Consider the following 20,091-nt stretch of genomic DNA (forward strand, 5'->3'; position numbering starts at 1 on the left):
CCGAACAGTAGAAGATCGGGGGGCTCGAGGGCCAAGCCAGGAGAGCTACAGGGGGCCCACAAGCCTTGTAGCCGTCACCAGGGGGCGGCGGCTAGCAGGCTTGTGGCCTCTCTGGCGCTCCCCTCACCTAGCTCCTTCGCATATATATATTCCCTAAAATACAGAAAAAAATCGAGGAATCCACAAAAACACTTTTCCGCCGCCGCAAGCTTCCGTTTCCGCGAGATCTCATCTGGACACCCTTCCCGGTGCCCTGCCGGAGGGGACTTTGGAGTTGGAGGGCTTCTACATCAATATCATCGCCCCTCCAATGACTCGTGAGTAGTTCACTTCAGACCTACGGGTCCGTAGTTAGTAGCTAGATGGCTTCTTCTCTCTCTTGGATCTTCAATACAAAGTGCTCCATGATCTTCATGGAGATCTATCCGATGTAATCCTCTTTGGCGGTGTGTTTGTCGAGATCCGATGAATTGTGGATTTGTGATCAGATTATCTATGATATATATTTGAGTATTTGCTGATTTCTTTTATGCATGATTTGATATCCCTGTAAGTCTCTCCGAGTATTGGGTTTTGTTTGGCCAACTAGATGTATGATTCTTGCAATGGAAGAAGTGCTTGGTTTTGGGTTCTTACCGTGTGGTGACCTTTCCCAGTGATAGTAGGGGCAGCAAGGCACACATCGTGTAGTGGCCATCAAGGGTAACAAGGCGGGCTTTGTCGTAGATATGAGATTGTCCATCTACATCATGTCATCTTTCTTAAGGCGTTACTGTGTTCTTTTGGACTTAATACACTAGATGCATGCTGGATAGCGGTCGACGTGTGGAGTAATGGTAGTAGATGCAGAAAGTATCGGTCTACTTGTTTTTGACGTGATGCCTATAGATATAATCATTGCCATAGATGACGTCACGACTTTGCGCGGTTCTATTAATTGCTCGAAATTAATTTGTTCACCCACTGTCTACTTGCTTTCATGAGAGAAGCCACTAGTGAACACTACGGCCCCCGAGTCTATTCACACCTATTGTTTCCACTTTCGCTTTTACTTCGCTTTGTTACTTTGTTGCTTTCAGTTCTCACTTGGCAAACAATATATAAGGGATTGAAAACCCCTTCATAGCGCTGTGAGCAAGCTTTTTGTGTTTGTGCATGTACTTGTGATACTCCTTCACTGGATCGATACCTTGGTTCTCAAAACTGAGGGAAATACTTACCACCGCTGTGTTACATCACCCTTTCCGCTTTGATGGAACACCAACGCAAGGCTCCAAGGCCACGGGGAAATCCTTTGCATATTTGCCTAGGAAGTCCCTAAAGGCGTAGCCGTAGCAGAAGGATTCCTGGTGCCGTTGCTGAGGAGTATCAAGACAAGAACAGTCTCCCATCAGCATGTGTTTCTGGCGCCGTTGGAAGGTCTTTTGTTGCAGTAGCAGGCATCGCTTCGCCCGCACCAGTCGGCGGACTCCACGTCCACCGCCGGCAGCACCTCGCGTGCACCAGCCAAAGGCCGTGTCCGCGTCTGGCAGGGCCCCACACCCATCAGTCGGCGGACTCCGTCTTTGCGTCGAACATCTTCGACGCTATCGTCTACTTCAACAATAACAAAAACCCTCCTCCCGACTCATAGAGTCCCCCGGAGGCTCGGAGGCTACACCCATCGGATGCGTTGGCACGCCCCCGCTAGAACAGCCAGTCCGCGAACTCTGCGTCTACGCCTGGCAGGGCCTCACGGCCATCGGCTGGCGGACTCGCGCCTTCGCGAGGCGGGGTCCCCGCCGGAATCGAGTCACGCGGGCTGCGGCCTACGCCGACCATCATCAACAACTTATACAACTATGAAAACCCTCTGCCCGACTCTTCGAGTCGCCCCGGGGCCCAAAGGCGACGAGTCGGACGGGCTGCTCGCCTGCCCGGGCCAGCTGCTCCAACTCGCACCCGCGGTCGGCTGCTCTGGCCAGCCGGCTGGCCAGAGCCGACTATGGTGCCCCATGGGACACGCGCGGACGGGACGGTCATAACCCTCGGCAGTGCACCATTGAGGGGTAGCAGTGCACTGTACATGCGACAGGCGGTATCATCTACAGTGTAACTTGTCCCCTGGGCACTGGTTTATAAAGTGCCCCAGGGGACAACCATAGCCTAGCTCCGAAGCTACATATAGCTTGGCATGTAAGCTACCCATGGTAGCTTACATCTCAAGCGGCTTGGTATGTAAGCTACCCACTGTAGCTTACATACCAAGCCACACAACCCTACAAGGGGCCTCGTGCCCACCACGTATGGGAGGCCTTTGGTTGCCCTCTCATCCTCTCACTCCATGATGCTCTCACACACAGACATGAGGCCAAGGAAAGGAGCACTCTGCCCCCTGTTCCTCCTCTAATACAGCTCCAGGAGCAACCTTATACTACAAATATACCTCATATATAGACATGCATGTGTATGGGTTTTATCTCTCCGGAGAGCCCCAAACCTGGGTAAACCACCGCGTGCTACTACCCTATCCCGTCTCGGATCTTCCACGACAGCCTTGCTCTAACCTCGATTAGCCACCCACCTGCATCTGTCGTATGAAAACGATGACACAAACCAAGGAACAATACCTTGAAATAGTTTCGGAAACGGCGTTCCAAGCAAAGAGATCAAAAATTTCAGTCTCACGAGCAAGAACACGAGAGAGAGAGAGAGAGTATGAATTTTTTTTGGAGATAGGAGATGACAGGGCTGAAGAGGTAAGGAAGGGGTCCTTGTGGGACCCACAAGCTATCAGGGCTCGCCCAAGGGGGTGGGCGCGTCCTATTGACTTCTGGCTCACAGGTGCTCCTCCCCGTTGTGTTTTCAGCACCAAGAAATCTTAAATATTCCATAAAAATTCATGTTAAAATATTGTGGTAATCTCAGGCTTTTTATTTTTGTGTCATTTTATTGCACGGAAAACTCAGAAAACACGATAATCATGGCATTTTATTTTATTTAACTGGGAATGACAAAGAATAAGCTAATAATACACAGAGTTGTGCTTACTAAATTTCATCAACTACATGTCTTTGAAAAAGGATCCATTAATAAGGTTGATCAAGTCTTACTAATGACCGTTTTTTATTGACATGAAACCGAAGAATTTTGGTATGGCACTAAGTTACCTCCATGGGGATTTGCATATCCCCGACAATAAAGTATAATATTTCTCCTTGGGAGTTGGAAGAGGAATTTTAAAACCTCCAATGGTGATTGTGGCAATTGGCTTAATGACATTAATATTATTAACCAAAGTTTTCTTCTTCGGAAAATGCACCGTATGTTCTTCACCATTGAAAGGAAAAGTAACCTTGATTTTTTTGTAATCAATAACAACTCCTGTAATATTTGAAAAGGGTCTACCAAGGATAATCGACACGTGGTCGTCCTCGAGCATATCAAGAATAAAAAATTCTATTAAGACAGTAACATTTGCAACAACAATAGGAAAATCCTAACAAATTACAATAGGTAAAGAAGTGGATTATCCATTTGCAAGGATATATCGGTAGGTGTAAGCTTACTCAAATCAAGTCTTTCATATATAAAGAAAGCCACAACACTAAAACCGATTCCTAAATCACATAAAGTAGTTTTAACATAGTTTCATTTAATTGAGCAAGTTAGTGTGGGTATACCGGGATCTCCCAACTTTTTAGGCACTCCACCATCAAAAGAATAATTAGCAAGCTTAGTAGAAATTACAGTTTCAATTATTTTTCTTTTGTTTTCAATAATATCCTTCATATACTTAGCATACACACGCATTTTCAAAATATCAGTCAAGCGAGTGCGCAAAAAAACAGGTCTAATCATTTTAGGAATGCGTTCAAAATATTCCTCATCCTTCTTCTTAGAAGGCTTGTGAGGGAATGTCATGGGTGTTTGAACCCATAGCTCCCTTTCCTTACCATATTTTCTAGCAACAAAGTCTTTCTTCTCGTATCGTTTATTTTTGGGACATGGGTTATCATGATCTTCAGCATGTTTCATTTCCACATCATTATCATTTTCTCTATTGGTATCCTGTTGAGTATCTACGTGAACATCATCATTATCATTATTGTTTTCATTATCGCTTGGTGAATGTTCACTACCGTATTGTGTCTCAGCATGAGAAATAGAAACATCATTGTGATTCTCAGCAGGTTTTTCTATAAGAGGTTCACTAGAGGCATGCAAAGTCCTATCATTTTTCTTTTGCCTTTTCTTCTTAGATGGACTAGGTGCACTATCATTAAATCTCTCAGAATCATGCTCAATTATTATAGGATGACCTTCAGGATAAAGGGGTTCCTGGGTCATTCTTCGCCCTCTAGTCATTACTCTAACTGCGTGATCATTCATATTCAAATTAATTTCAGCAAGCAAATCATGTTGTGACCTAGCAACTTCATCTAGTTGAGCTTGAACCATGGAAGCATGTTTACCTAGACCCTTAACATCATTAGCAATTATAAACATCAAGTAACCCAAGTGGTATATCATCTTAGCATCACATCTTAACTGATCTTTAACATAGTTATTGAAATGGTCTTGCTTAACGATGTAATTATCAGATTCATCCATGTACTCACTAGGAGTCCTAGTATAAGGTATATCACTTTCATTAAAGATACAGAGAGAATTTACCTCTACTATCTATGCTGGGATACCATGTCGATGTATTTCTTCGATAGGTGGTACTTTGTTAACATCTTTAGCTTTAATACCCTTTTATTTAATAGATCTTTTGGCTTCTTGCATATCTTCAAGACCAAGGAATATAATTCCTCTCTTGTTTTGAATAAGTTCCGAAGGTGGCTTGGGAAGTGTCCAATTATCAACATTTTGTAACGTATTGCTCAATAATTCTTCAACTTGTTCAACCGTTCTTTCCATGAAAACAGAACCAGCACAACTATCTAGGTAGTCCCTAGAAGCATCGGTTAGTCCATTATAAAAGATATCAAGTATTTGATTTTTCTTAAGAGGATGATCAGGCAAAGCTCTTAGTAAATGGAGAAGCCTCCCCCAAGATTAACAGAGGTTCTCTTCTTCAACTTGCACAAAGTTGAATATTTCCTGTAAAGAAGATTGTTTCTTATGAGCAGGAAAATATTTTTCAGAGAAGTGATAAAACATATCCTGGGGACTACACACACAACTAGTTGCAAGAGAAAGGAACCATTATTTAGCCTTTTAGAAAGGAAAAGGCTTAAGGATATCATAATAGCACATATTTTCCTCATGAGTAAATAAAGCAACAATATCATTCAATTTAGTGGGGTGTCCAACAACAGTTTCAGTTTCATAACCATGGAAAGGATCAAATTCTACTATAGGGATTAACTCAGGGTCTACAGACAATTCACAATCCTTATGAGTAAAAAATATAGGAGAGGTAGCAAATTTAGGATCATATCTCATTTTCTCATCCATATATTTTTTTTCTTTCACTTTGCATAGTTTCTTCAAGTCATCTCTATTTTCACAAGCAAAAAATCCCTAGATACTTCCCCATCCATAACATAGCCCTCACGTATGTAAGGCAATTCATATCTATTGGGAGAGTGAGGTGTAATAGGTGATTCAAAATCTTCATCAATTTTAGCATTTTCAAGTTCCTTTGCTTTGGAAAAGTTTCAGTTTCATCAAATATAGCAGTAGTATCATCATTAATTTCATAAGTAACATCATCAAGTTAATGCGATATGTGAGAACGAGCGACATGCGGTGGTGTAATAAGATGATTCAAAGCAGTATGTGAATCAGAAGCAGAGCTAGATGGCAGTTCCTTACCTCCTCTCGTGCAAGAGGGGACGATCTTGGTTTGAGTGTATTTATAATTCTTCATAGTAGAAATTGGATATCTTTAAGTTAACAGAATGAATATAGGTATGCGCCCTGGCAACATCGCCAGAAAAAGCTCTTGATAACCCACAAGTGTTGGGGACCACAACACTCTTTGCGGGTAGCTAGTATTTCACCCTGATTTATTGATTCGACACAAGGGGAGCCAAAGAATATTTATTGGCCTTAGCAGTTGAGTTTTGAATTCAACCATACCTAGGATATCTCCCTATAGCGAAGATTTAGTAGCACGGCAAGTAACACTAGTAACAGTAGCATTGATAGCAAGAATTTTGTAGCAGTTGTAACAGTAGCAGCGGTAGTAGTAACTTAGCAAGATTCAGTATATGTAAAGCATAAGCACATGGATAAGCAATGGATAGATATGGATGACATTCATGATATAACAGTTACACACTAGAGCGACAAAGAACTAGCTCCAATTCATCAATGTAATGTAGGCATGTATTCTGCATATAGTCATACATGCTTGCGATATGAACTTTTATGAAATCTTTTGTCCTACCCTCCCATGGCAGTGGGGTCCTAATGGAAACTAAGGGATATTAATGCCTCCTTTTAATAGTGACCCAGAACAAACCATTAACACATGGTGACTACGTGAACTCCTCATACTATGTCAATCACTAGAGATAATCCCAATTATTGTCACCTTGGGGGTGTGGATCATAACATGTAATAGGTGCATATACTTGCAAGATAGGATCTAAACACTTTCATATTCATAGAAAACATAATCGGTTCAGATCTGAAATCTTGGCACTCGGGTCCTACTGACAAGCATTAAACATAGCAAAGTCATAACAACATCAACCTCACACCATAATAGATACGAGGGATCAAGCCCTATCAACTTAACTCGATTACATGATCAATCTCATTGAAATCCCATCACCATCCAGCAAGCCTACAAAGGAATTACTCACTCCCGGTGGTGAGCACCATGGTATTGTTGATGGAGAATTAGCTAGCTCATGATGACAACGGCGACGAATCCCCCTCTCTAGAGCCCAAAACGGACTCCAGATCAGCCCTTCCCAGGAAGAACATGAGGTGGCAGCGGCTCCGTCTCGTAAAACACGATGAAATCTTCTCAATGATTTTTACTTGTGAAGATGTGAATTTATATGACTGGAATTAGAGTTGGGGGGGGCACGTGGGCTCCACGACACTAGAGGGCACGCCTAGGGGGGTGGGCGCGCCCTGTTGGCTTGTGGCCCACAGGTAGCCCCCTCTGGTACTTCTTCGCTCCCTAATTCCTCATATATTCTAGAAATAATTCACAAAAAGTTTCGTCCGATTCCGAGAACTTTTATTTCTGCACAAATATAAAATCATGGTAGTTCTACTCAACACAATGTCAGTCCGGGTTAGTTCGAGTCAAATTATCCAAGTTAGAGGGAAAAACTAGGGCAAAAATGTTTGGAAAAGTAGATACATTTGAGACTTATTAGGGAGATCCTCCCACAACCTCTTGACCTAACTCCACCTCTATAAAAACAAAAATATTGGGAAAACAACAGAGAGCCACCTGAAACACTTTTTTCGTCGCCGGAGGTGTGTGTTCCGTCGTGATCCCATCTGGAGCCTTGTTCCGGTGCCTTGCTGGAGGGGGGATCAATCACGGAGGGCCTCTACATCAACCTTGCTACTTCGATGGTGATGTGTGAGTAGTCTATCACACACCTACAGGTCCATAGCTAGTACCTAGATGTCTATCTCTATTTCTATGATTTTCAATACAAAGTTCATTGTGATTCCCGCATTGATATATTCAATGTAATCTTCTTTGCGGTGTGTTTGTTGGGATCCGATGAATTGTGGGTTTATGATCAGTTTATCCAGGAATAATATTTGTGCCATCTCTGAATTCTTATATGCATGATGATACGTCTTCGTCGTATCTATAATTTTTGATTTTTTCATGCCAATATTCTACAACTTTCATATACTTTTGGCAACTTTTTATACTATTTTTGGGACTAACATATTGATCCACTGCCCAGTGTGAGTTCCTGTTTGTTGCATGTTTTTTGTTTCGCAGATTATCCTTACCAAACGAAGTCCAAACGCAATAAAAAACCTATAGGGATTTTTTTGGAATATTTATGATTTTTGGGAAGAAGAATCTACGCGAAACGATGCCCGAGGAGGTCACAAGCCCAGGAGGCGCGACCCCAGCCCTAGGGCGCGGCTGGCAGGCTTGTGACCAATCCCTAAGGCGGTTGGGGACCATATTTCGCTGCAAGAAAGCTAATATCTGGAAGAAAATCGTGTTAAAATTTCAGCCCAATCGGAGTTACGGATCTCCGGGAATTTAAGACACGTGAAAGGCAGAATCGGGGAGCGCAGAAACATAAGGACACAGAGAGAGAGAGATCCAATCTCGGAGGGGCTCCCGCCCCTCCGCCGCCATGGAGACCATGGACGAGAGGGGAAAACCTTCTCCCATCTAGGGAGGAGGTCAAGGAAGAAGAAGTAGAAGGGGGGCTCTCTCCCCCTCTCTCCCGGCGATGCCGGAACGCCGCCCGGGACATCATCGTGTGACGGTGATCTACACTAACACCTCCGTCATCTTTACCAACACCTCCATCACCTCCCCCCATCTATATTCAGTGGTCCACTCTCCCGCAACGCGCTGTACCCTCTACTTGAACATGGTGCTTTATGCTTCATATTATTATCCAATGATGTGTTGCCATCCTATGATGTCTGAGTAGATTTTCGTTGTCCTATCGGTGATTGATGAATTGTTATGATTGGTTTAGTTTTCTTGTGGTTATGTTGCTGTCCTTTGGTGGCCATCATATGAGCGCACGCGTGGATCACACCATAGGGTTAGTAGTATGTTAATAGGACTATGTATTGGAGGGCAAGGATGATAGAAGCTTCAGCCTAGCATTGAAATTGATGCATACGGGATTGAAGGGGGGCCAATATATCTTATTGCTATGGTTGGGTTTTACCTTAATGAACGTTAGTAGTTGCGGATGCTTGCTAATTGTTCCAATCATAAGTGCATAGAATTCCAAGTAAGGGATGACATGCTAGCAGTGGCCTCTCCCACATAAAACTTGCTATTGGTCTAGTAACGTAGTCAATTGCTCAGGGACAATTCCAAAACTCCTACCACCACTTTTCCACACTCGTTAAACTAACGTAATTGTTTCTTTATCTAACTAGCCCCTAGTTTTTATTTACGTGTTCTTTATATTCTTGCAAACCTATCCTTCCACACCTACAAAGTACTTCTAATTTCATACTTGTTCTAGGTAAAGCGAACGTAAAGTGTGCGTAGAGTTGTATCGGTGGTCGATAGAACTTGACGGAATAGTTGTCCTACCTTTAGCTCCTCGTTGGGTTCGACACTCTTACTTATCGAGAAAGGCTACAATTGATCCCCTATACTTGTGGGTTATCAAGACATTTTTGTGGCGCCATTGCCGGGGAGCAATAGCGTGGGGTGAATATTCTCGTGTGTGCTTGTTTGCTTTATCACTATGTAGTTTTATTTGCTGTTCTAAGTTGTTCTCTATCTTTATTTATGGATATGGAACACGAAATACCAAAAACATTAGGTGTACTTGCTACTCATGGAGATGGGGAACCTCCTAAAACCCTCGATGCTCGTTATGTGGAAAATATTATGCACTTCTTTAATAATCCTGAGAAAAACCCATTAAATTATATAATGGGATACACGTTGGATCAACGTGAATACTTTAGGGATTATAGCTTGACTCAAAAAGGGAAACTATTATGGGATCAAATTCATATGTTGAAATGGTATGCTTGGGAGCTATGCTCGAGATATGATATTACTTGTTGCTCTAGGATGAAGGCTAAACACCTTCCCTTTTCTTGTAAATTTAATTTTAATGAAACCTTGGCTTCTTATGCTAATGGTATATATGATTACTATGATGTGGAGCAAATAGAAGAATTTGTTGCTTTTATGGGTGCTTATGAAATTGAAGCTCTGTTTAAAAGGTGTGATGATAATGATGATGATGTTTACCGATCTGAAAACTTGGTTATGCTTCGTTCTTGTTATACTAATTATGAATATAATGCCCATATTTATCGATTTATGGAGAAATTCTTCGCTGCCCAAGAAGAGACTAATATTTTGCAGGAAACTATGGAAGAAGAAAATGTTGAAACTGTGAGCTCATTAGATGAAAAAGATGACGAGGAGAGCGAAGAACAAAAGGAGGAAGAGCGGACTAGCTACCCGTTCCCACCTTCTAATGAGAGTAACTCTTCGACTCATACATTTTTTAATTTCCCTTCGTTCTTACCGAAGGATGAATGCTATGTTGATTGCTATGATCCCTTGAATTTGTTTGAAATATCCCTTTTTGATGAACTTGATGCTTGCTATGCTTGTGGCCATGATGCCAATATGAATGATGCTTATGAAGATGAACTTGCTATAGTTCCTTATGTTAAACATGAAATTGTTTCTATCGGACCCACTTATGAAAGTCCTATTATCTTTTTGAACTCTCCCAACTACATTATATCGGAGAAGTTTGCTCTTATTAGGGATTACATAGATGTGTTGCCTTCTACTATTACACATGATGATTTTGATGAATATAATATGCATGTGCTTGCTTCTCCTACTTGCAATTATTATGAGAGAGGAACTACATCTCCACCTCTCTATGTTTCCAATACGATAAAATTGCAAGAAACTGCTTATGCTATGTATTGGCCTTTACTTGATGTGCATGAATTGTTCTTTTATGACATGCCAATGCATAGTATGAGAGTTAGACTTCGTCATTGCATGATATATGTTACCTTGTGCTCACTAATAAATTACAAATCATTGTTAATTAAAATTGGCTTTGATATACCTTGGGATCCGAGTGGATCCATTACTTAAGCACTTTATGCCTAGCTTAATGGCTTTAAAGAAAGCGCTGCCTGGGAGACAACCCGGAAGTTTTAGAGAGTCATTTATTTATGTTGAGTGCTTTTATTTAGTCTAAAATATATAGAGGGGAACTTAAAACTTTTTCAAAAAGAGAACCGATTGAAAGGTGATGCATTGCGGAAGTGAGGGTCGACCTTGAACACTTGTGTTCATGCTCATGGAAACATTGTAGAATTTATCATGGAAGTTTCTCGCAAAAATAATTATCCCCTTGTACAATTCCATTGTATTATAAAAATAATGTGCCAAGTAAAGCCTTTATGATTAGTTTGGGTGATAGTTGTTTGATCATGCTGAAAAAGACAGAAACTTTGTGCTCACGAAATTATTTTTAGTTCCTATCCAGAAAGAGCTTTTGAGTTGATTCTTTTTGCCGATGATTGATATAAAAACTGAATTAATCATCATAATTGTTTAAGAATTTTTGGAGTATAATAAGTATGGTATAAGTTTAGATTACTACAGATTGTTCTGTTTTTGACAGATTCTGTTTTCTTTGGATTGTTCTCTTATTTTGATGAATCTATGGGTAGTATCGGGGGGTATGAACCATGGTGAAGTTGGATTATAGTAGATATAATGATAATATGACTTTGGAATGAGTTCACAACAGTACTTAAAGTGGTGATTTACTTTATTATACTAACAAATCTCATGAAGGTTTTGTTGAGTTTTGTGTGATTGAAGTTTTCATGTTTTGGGTGAGACCACGATGGATGAAGGAATAAGGAGAGGCAAGAGCCTAAGATTGGGGATGCCTGAGGCACCCCAAGGTAATATTCAAGGAAGACTCAAGCGTCTAAACTTGGGGATGCCCCGGAAGGCATCCCCTCTTTCGTGGACAATCTATCGGTAATTTTACTCGGAGCTATATTTTTATTCGTCACATGATATGTGCAAATGCTTGGAGCGTCTTTTGTGTTTATTTTTCCTTTTTATTTTATGCACCATGCTGGTATGTGATAGTCCTTGGTTGATTTATAGAATGCTCTTTGCACTTCACTTATATCTTTTGAGTATGGCTTTATAGAATGCTTCATGTGCTTCACTTATATCATTTAAGTTTGGATTGCATGTTTCCCTACACATAGAAAACCGCCATTTGTAGAATGCTCTTTTGCTTCACTTATATTTGTTAGAGCAGGGCATATCTTTTGTAGAAAGAATTAAACTCTCGTGCTTCACTTATACCTATTTAGAGAGTTAACAGGAGTTGGTCATTCACGTGGTTAGTCATAAAATCCTACATAAAACTTGTAGATCATTGAATATGATATATTTGATTCCTTGCAATAGTTTTGCGACATGAAGATGTGATATTAGAGTCATGCTAGTGAGTAATTGTGTATTCGTAGAAATACTTGTGTTAAGGTTTGTGATTCCCGTAGCATGCACGTATGGTGAACCGTTATGTGACGAAGTCGGAGCATGATTTATTTATTGATTGTCATCCTTTGTGTGGAAGTTGGGATCGCGTGATGGTTAACTCCTACCAACCCTTCCCTTAGGAGCATGCGTGTAGTACCTTGTTTAGATGACAAATAGATTTTTGCAATAAGTATGTGAGTTCTTTATGACTAATGTCGAGTCCATGGATTATACACACTCTCACCCTTCCACCATTGCTAGCCTCTCTAGTACCACACAACTTTCGCCGGTGCATTACACCCACCATATACCCTTCCTCAAAACAGCCACCATACCTACCTATTATGGCATTTCCATATCCATTCCGAGATATATTGCCATGCAACCTCCATCGTTCCGTTTATTATGACACGCACCATCATTGTCATATTGCTTTGCATGATCGTAAGATAGCTAGCATGATGTTTTCATGGCTTGTCCATTTTTTGATGTCATTGCTACGCTAGATCATTGCACATCCCGGTACACCGTCGAAGGCATTCATATAGAGTTGTATTTTGTTCTAAATATCGAGTTGTAAGTAAATAAAAGTGTGATGATCATCATTATTAGAGCATTGTCCCATGTGAGGAAGCAATAAAAGAGGTCAATGAAGCCCAAATAGAAAAAAAGAGGCCAAAGAAGCCCACCAAAAAAAGGAAAAAAAATAAAAAATGAGAGAAAATAGAGAAGGGACAATGCTACTATCCTTTACCACACTTGTGCTTTAAAGTAGCACCATGATCTTCATGATAGAGAGTCTCCTATGTTGTCACTTTCATATACTAGTGGGAAATTTTCATTATAGAACTTGGCTTGTATATTCCAATAACGGACTTCCTCAAATTTCCCTAGGTCTTCGTGAGCAAGCGAGTTGGATGCACACCCACTAGTTTCTTTTTGAGCTTTCATACACTTATAACTCTTGTGCATCTGTTGCATGCCAATCCCTACTCACTCACATTGATATCTATTGATGGGCATCTCCATAGCCCGTTGATACGCCTAGTTGATGTGAGACTATCTCCTCCTTTTTGTCTTCTCCACAACCACCATATTCTATTCCACCTATAGTGCTATGTCCATGGCTCACGCTCATGTATTGCGTGAAAGTTGAAAAAGTTTGAGAACACTAAAGTATGAAACAATTGCTTGGCTAAAACTGGGGTTGTGCATGATTTAAATATGTTGTGTGGGGAAGATGGAGTATAGCCAGACTATATGACTTAGTAGGGATAACTTTCTTTGGCCATGATATTTTGATAAGACATGATTGCTTTGTTAGTATGCTTGAAATATTATTTTTTTATGTTAAATGATAGACTATTGCTTCGAATCATTCGTGTTTTAGTATTCATGCCATGATTAGATTATATGATCGAGATTATGCTAGGTAGCATTCCACATAAAAAAATTATCTTTTTTATCATTTACCTACTCGAGGACGAGCAGGAATTAAGCTTGGGGATGCTGATACGTCTCCGTCGTATCTATAATTTTTGATTGTTTAATGCCAATATTCTACAACTTTCATATACTTTTGGCAACTTTTTATACTATTTTTGGGACTAACATATTGATCCAGTGCCCAGTGCCAGTTCTGTTTGTTGCATGTTTTATTGTTTCGCAGATTATCATTACCAAACGAAGTCCAAACGCAATAAAAAACATACGGGGATTTTCTTTGGAATATTTATGATTTTTTGGAAGAAGAATCTACGCGAAACGATGCCCGAGGAGGTCACAAGCCCAGGAGGCACGACCCCACTCCTAGGGCGTGGCTGGCAGGCTTGCGACCAATACCTAAGGCGGTTGGGGCCCTTATATCGCTGCAAGAAAGCTAATATCCGGAATAAAATCGTGTTAAAATTTCAGCCCAATCGGAGTTAAGGATCTCCGGGAATTTAAGAAACGGTGAAAGGCAGAATTGGGGAGCGCAGAAACAGAAGGACACAGAGAGACAGATCCAATCTCGGAGGGGCTCCTACCCTCCGCCGCCATGAAGACCATGGACCAGAGGGGAAAACCTTCTCCCATCTAGGGAGGAGGTCAAGGAAGAAGAAGAAGAAGGGGGGCTCTCTCCCCCTCTCTCCTGGCGGCGCCGGAACGCCGCCCGGGACATCATCGTGTGACGGCGATCTACACCAAAACCTTCGTCATCTTCACCAACACCTCCATCACCTCCCCCCATCTATATTCAGCGGTCCACTCTCCCGCAACCCGCTGTACCCTCTAGTTGAACATGGTGCTTTATGCTTCATATTATTATCCAATTATGTGTTGCCATCCTATGATGTCTGAGTAGATTTTCGTAGTCCTATCGGTGATTGACGAATTGCTATGATTGGTTTAATTTTCTTGTGGTTATGTTGCCTTCTTTTGGTGCCCATCATATGAGCGCGCGCGTGGATCACACCATAGGGTTATTAGTATGTTAATAGGACTATGTATTGGAGGGCAAGGGTGACAGAAGCTTCAGCCTAGCATAGAAATTGATGCATACGGGATTGAAAGGGGACCAATATATCTTATTGCTATGGTTGGGTTTTACCTTAATGAACGTTAGTAGTTGCAGATGCTTGCTAATAGTTCCAATCATAAGTGCATAGAATTCCAAGTAAGGGATGACATGCTAGCAGTGGCCTCTCCCACATAAAACTTGCTATCGATCTAGTAACGTAGTCAATTGCTTAGGGACAATTCCACAACTCCTACCACCACTTTTCCACACTTGTTCAACTAACGTAATTGTTTCTTTATCTAACCTGCCCCTAGTTTTTATTTACGTGTTGTTTATATTCCTACAAAACTATCCTTTCACACCTACAAAGTACTTCTAGTTTCATACTTGTTCTAGGTAAAGCGAACGTAAAGTGTGCGTAGAGTTTTATCGGTGGTTGATAGAACTTGAGGGAATATTTGTCCTACCTTTAGCTCCTCGTTGGGTTCGACACTCTTACTTATCCAGAAAGGCTACAATTGATCCCCTATACTTGTGGGTTATCACATGACTGTTATAGCTTCATATTTCTCTCCGGTCTATCGATTTGGTTAGGCGAACTAGATTGAATTATCTTCAGTGTGAATGATGCGTTATGATGGGTTCAATCTTGCGGTGCTTAATCCGAGTGACAAAAGGGGACATGACATGTACTGCATTGCTTCCATTAAGGGTAAAACGATGGTTTTTTTTCATATTGATTGAGTTTACTTTCTCTACATCATGTCTTCTTGCTCCAAGCATTACCCTATTTTTACTTAATACTCAAGATGCATGCTGGATAGCGGTCGATGGGTGGAGTAATAGTAGTAGATGCATGCAGTAGTCCGTATACTTGTTTATGGACGTGATTCCTATATACAGGATCATTGCCATTAATAAATATTTCATAACTATGCACTTTTCTATCAATTGCCTTCAATAATTTGTCTACCCACTATATGATTTCCTCGAAAGAGAAGCCTATAGCGAAAACTATGGTTCCCGGGTGTTCATAAATATTATTAACAAAATTCCAAAACTATTGCTGCCATTTATCTTTGTTATTTTATTTTATATTTATCTATCACTACTTATTGCTTGCAAGTAAAGAGTGCAAGGGGCTTGGCAACCCTCTTGCCCGTGTTGGGTGCAAGTGTTTGCTCTTTTTTGTATAGGTGCTTGATGACGAGATGATGTATATACTTCTCGCTCCTCGTTGGTTACCCCAAGTGGAAGGTTGAGACGTAGTTAGCAACAAGTTTTCCCATACACGGAGACTATAAGGTTTATCGAACCAGGAGGACTCCGAGGATCAACAAGTAGGTGTCTGCAACCCTGGCGCTAGCAGAAAACGTGGACCTTCACACACACAAATAACTTTGCTCCCAACGAGTACAGAAATGTTGTCAATCTCTCCAGCCTTGTAGTTTGTAAAGGGTCAAAACACAACCGGGAATAGTAATAGTGATTGCAACGGGAAAGTAAATGAAAGCAGTAAATGATGGAGGTCTAAGTAATGGTGGTGATACGGACCGGAGTCACATGATGTTCACTAGTGATGTCTCTCTCCCAAAAGACGATAAACAACTATGCTTGGGTGAACAAATTACAGCTGGGCAATTGACATAATTATGAACGCACCACAATGCTAATTATGCTACTTGAAAGTTAGAGGATCGATAGTAATGGGCAGTATGCCAAGACAAGTAGACCGTTTATTCATCAGCTTCTACTTACTAATCATCCACCTTGAGATATATATCCAGAACATCTCGCTGTTATTAAGTTGCGAGCCCCACCCAAAGTGTAAACTCAAAGCAACGGACAAATGCATTAACGAACTATGCGTAAGGTAAACAATACTTGCAACCATGGTCACAAGCACCGTTGTTTTCTCCCTGGTGGAAACAACACATCCCCTAGTCTCATGTTTCTGTCACTCAAGCTACACATCAGGGGGCATGAACCCACAATCATGCATAACGCTTCCTCTTGGAGTTACAATCTACAACTTGGCCAAAGCAATAAATAGCACCGGAGAACATGCATGAGTCACTGAAGAACATAATATAAAAGGATAATCAAATACATAACTCATAACAATCTCAACATAATCTCATAATCCATCAGATCCCAAACCGAGCATAGCAATAGCAGGACAATTACATAGATGCCTTGATCATGTAGGGAAGCTCACAAGGGCTAATCATTGAGGCACAAGATTGGAGAGAAGACATCATATAGCTACTGGTCATGGACTCATGGTCCAAGGAGGACTACTCACGGCTCCTCCGGGAAGCGTCCATGGCGGTGGAGAAGCTTCCGTAGGTCAATCCTCCCTCCGGCAGGGTACCGGGAAGAGGTCTCCTGACGCTCCCGATCTCGGAAGCGTTGCGGCGGCGGAACGATGGAGAAATTCGCGATTCTGGATCTCGTATAGGGTTTTCCTCATCGAGGGGTAAATAATGGCGAAAGGAGGGCACTAGAGGGCGTGGGACCCACCTGCGCGGCCTCCCGGCGTGGCCTGGGGGTGGGCCGCACCCACAGGTCGCCTGGGCGGCCCCTGGCACCCCTGTGGCCCCCTTTCGTGTTTCGTGAAGCTTCTGGTGCGCTTATTTTTATATATTTTTCTCGGGATTTTTGGGGCTCCGAAAATTGCGTAAAAGCCCCTACAAAAAAGACATCAGCACACAGAAACTGGCACTGGGTGCACTGAGTTAGTAGGTTAGTCCAAATATGTGTAAAACGATATAGAAGTGTAGCAAAACATATAACAATGACACCCAGAAGATCATGGAACAAGCAGAAATTATAGATAAGTTTGGGACGTATCAACATCCCCAAGCTTAATTCCTGCTCGTCCTCGAGTAGGTAAATGATAACACAATAATTTATGTGGTGACATGCTAACACACATATAAGAACTTCAAAGTAAAGCAAGTAAGATATGCAATTCAAGTCAAGACAATAACAAGCAAGAGTCTATATTTAGTATTGAAATTAGCAAAGTAAGAACATAAAGGTGCAAGAGCTCTCGTTGTCCATGAATCGAATGTCTCCAAATGGTGTTTGCGTGCAAGAAGTGGGAGATGGGTTTAGAGCATAATATATATATTTTTTAATTGAGAACTCAATCTACTAAACCTCACACTTGGTCTCCTTTGAAATCTTATTTTGACTCATCCCCAGACCACTAGTCAGGCACAAGTCAAAATGATCCTCTCCCTTTCGACTTTGAGCACTCATGCAATGGATGAGCGTAAGCAAGATATGTTGGCACTTAGGATGGCAAAAATAATAATGACGCGGAAGGAAGACAAAAAGGTGTGAAAGGCTCACATCAATGAGGACAACCATAGGCGAGAGAAAGCCAAATGATAGATATGATGTGAGGAGTAAGGATTGCCATGCAACGGATGCACATATGAGCTAACGTAAGCTCTCCAATAGAACTAGTGGGGTGCATCCAACTTGCTTGCTCATGAAGACCTAGAGCTCATTTGAGGAGGCTCATCATTGGAATATGCAAGCCAAGTTCTATAGTGTAAGGGTCCCCACACAGTTATGCATGAACGATAATCTCTATGTCGTACAAATATAGCAATGGGTATGAGTGTGGATCTTTCAAAAGGAATAGTAGTGTTGTCCCCTTCTCTCTTCTTTTTATTCTTTTTATTTTTCCTTTTATTTTTATTTTTTGTGGCCTCATTGGCTCTTTCTTTTATCTCTCATTTTTCCTCTTTGGGATCTTTTCATTTGTCCTCTTTGGGATCTTTTCCTCACTTAAGGGCAACACTCTATGTTTTACAAGAATAAAATAAGATCATCACACTTTATAAGAAGTACTCAACATAAAGAGAAGTGAAAACTATCATGATGTATGCAAATGTATGCCTATGCTAGTGTAGCAGGATATGCAATGATACTAGCGCGTCATGTAGTAATATTAAGGGCAAGGCCCAACTATCATGCGGCTCCTCGATCAAGAAAAAGCATGTATGACATGAAGATCAAGTCATGAGATGGTGGATGTTGCATGGCAATGTATCTCGGAAAGGCTATCAAAATGCCTTAATAGATAGGTATGGTGACTGTTTTGAGGAAAGATATAATGAGGCTTATGATGACAGAGTGTATCATGCCAAGGGTTTGGATGCACCGGCGAAGTTTGCACCAACTCTCAAGATGAGAAAGGGCAATGCACGGTACCGAAGAGGCTAGCAAAATATGGATGGTGGAAGTGCCAACAATCGAATACTCACATTAGTCCGAAGAACTCATACACTTATTATAGGTAACTCTCTATCTAGTTAGGAAATTCACAAAGAGACAAGTATCCCGAGGAGGAGTGTTTGGGGGTTTGGTTATCCTTGCATGGCCTCGACCCATGGTAACGTGAGGGTACTCTATATATTCCAACCCCTCGAGAGGTTAGCGAGCAATTTAGTAGCTAGACTTCTCAACTAATTTTTAGTTTTTGAAAAACACACGGATTTCCCAAAATACAACATCTATCACTAATAGGCTCATGCTCTTGGCACCAATATTCCAAACATTAATCAAATCAATATATCAAAACTATTGCAAGTTACTACTATACTTGAATAGCAACCTCAATTACCTACTCATGCAAGACACACAACTCAGTGCAACAAGCCAACTCTCTAAACAAGATAAGCATGATAATTCAAGAGAGTTACAAAAGCAACCTAAATAATAGCTCTTAAAAAGATATATCATGAAAACTAAGAGCTAGGCATGATAGTTGCTATGTAAGGATAAAGAACACACAAAAAAGATAAGCATAAAAACCTATGTTGTGTTCTAGAGTGGAATTGAGCGTGTTTCTCTCCCAAACAAGGTAGGCTAGGTTCCGATTTGTTATGAACATCAAGAAAAACAAAAACAAACTAAAAAGTAAAGAGCACGACGCTCTAAGAAAAGCACATAACATATGAAGTGATAAAAATATAGCATGGAGATGGACGAACTGATGATTGTTGATAGAGAAGGGGATGCACGGGGGCATCCCCAAGCTTAGACGCTTGAATCTCCTTGAATATTTCTTGGGGGTGCATGGGGGCATCCCCAATCTTGAGCGCTTGACAATCCTGGATCTTCTTTCATCATCTTCTATCGCATACTTGAAAACTCCCTTCATACAAAACTCATCATAAGTTGATTAGAGTGGTTAGTATCCATGAGAAAATAATTCATTATATACTAAAACTAATGATTTTCATGAAAAACTACTTTTCTCATGATTTCCAAAAGGTTTTTGCAAAGGAAAAGCAAGCTTAAGATTTGCAAAATGATGAAAACGCAAAACATGGCAGAATTTGTGAAAAACAGAACAACATGTAGTAAATAATGTTTTCGG

This window comes from Hordeum vulgare, chromosome 4H, assembly GCF_904849725.1.
Source record: "Hordeum vulgare subsp. vulgare chromosome 4H, MorexV3_pseudomolecules_assembly, whole genome shotgun sequence".
Lineage (NCBI taxonomy): Eukaryota > Viridiplantae > Streptophyta > Magnoliopsida > Poales > Poaceae > Hordeum > Hordeum vulgare.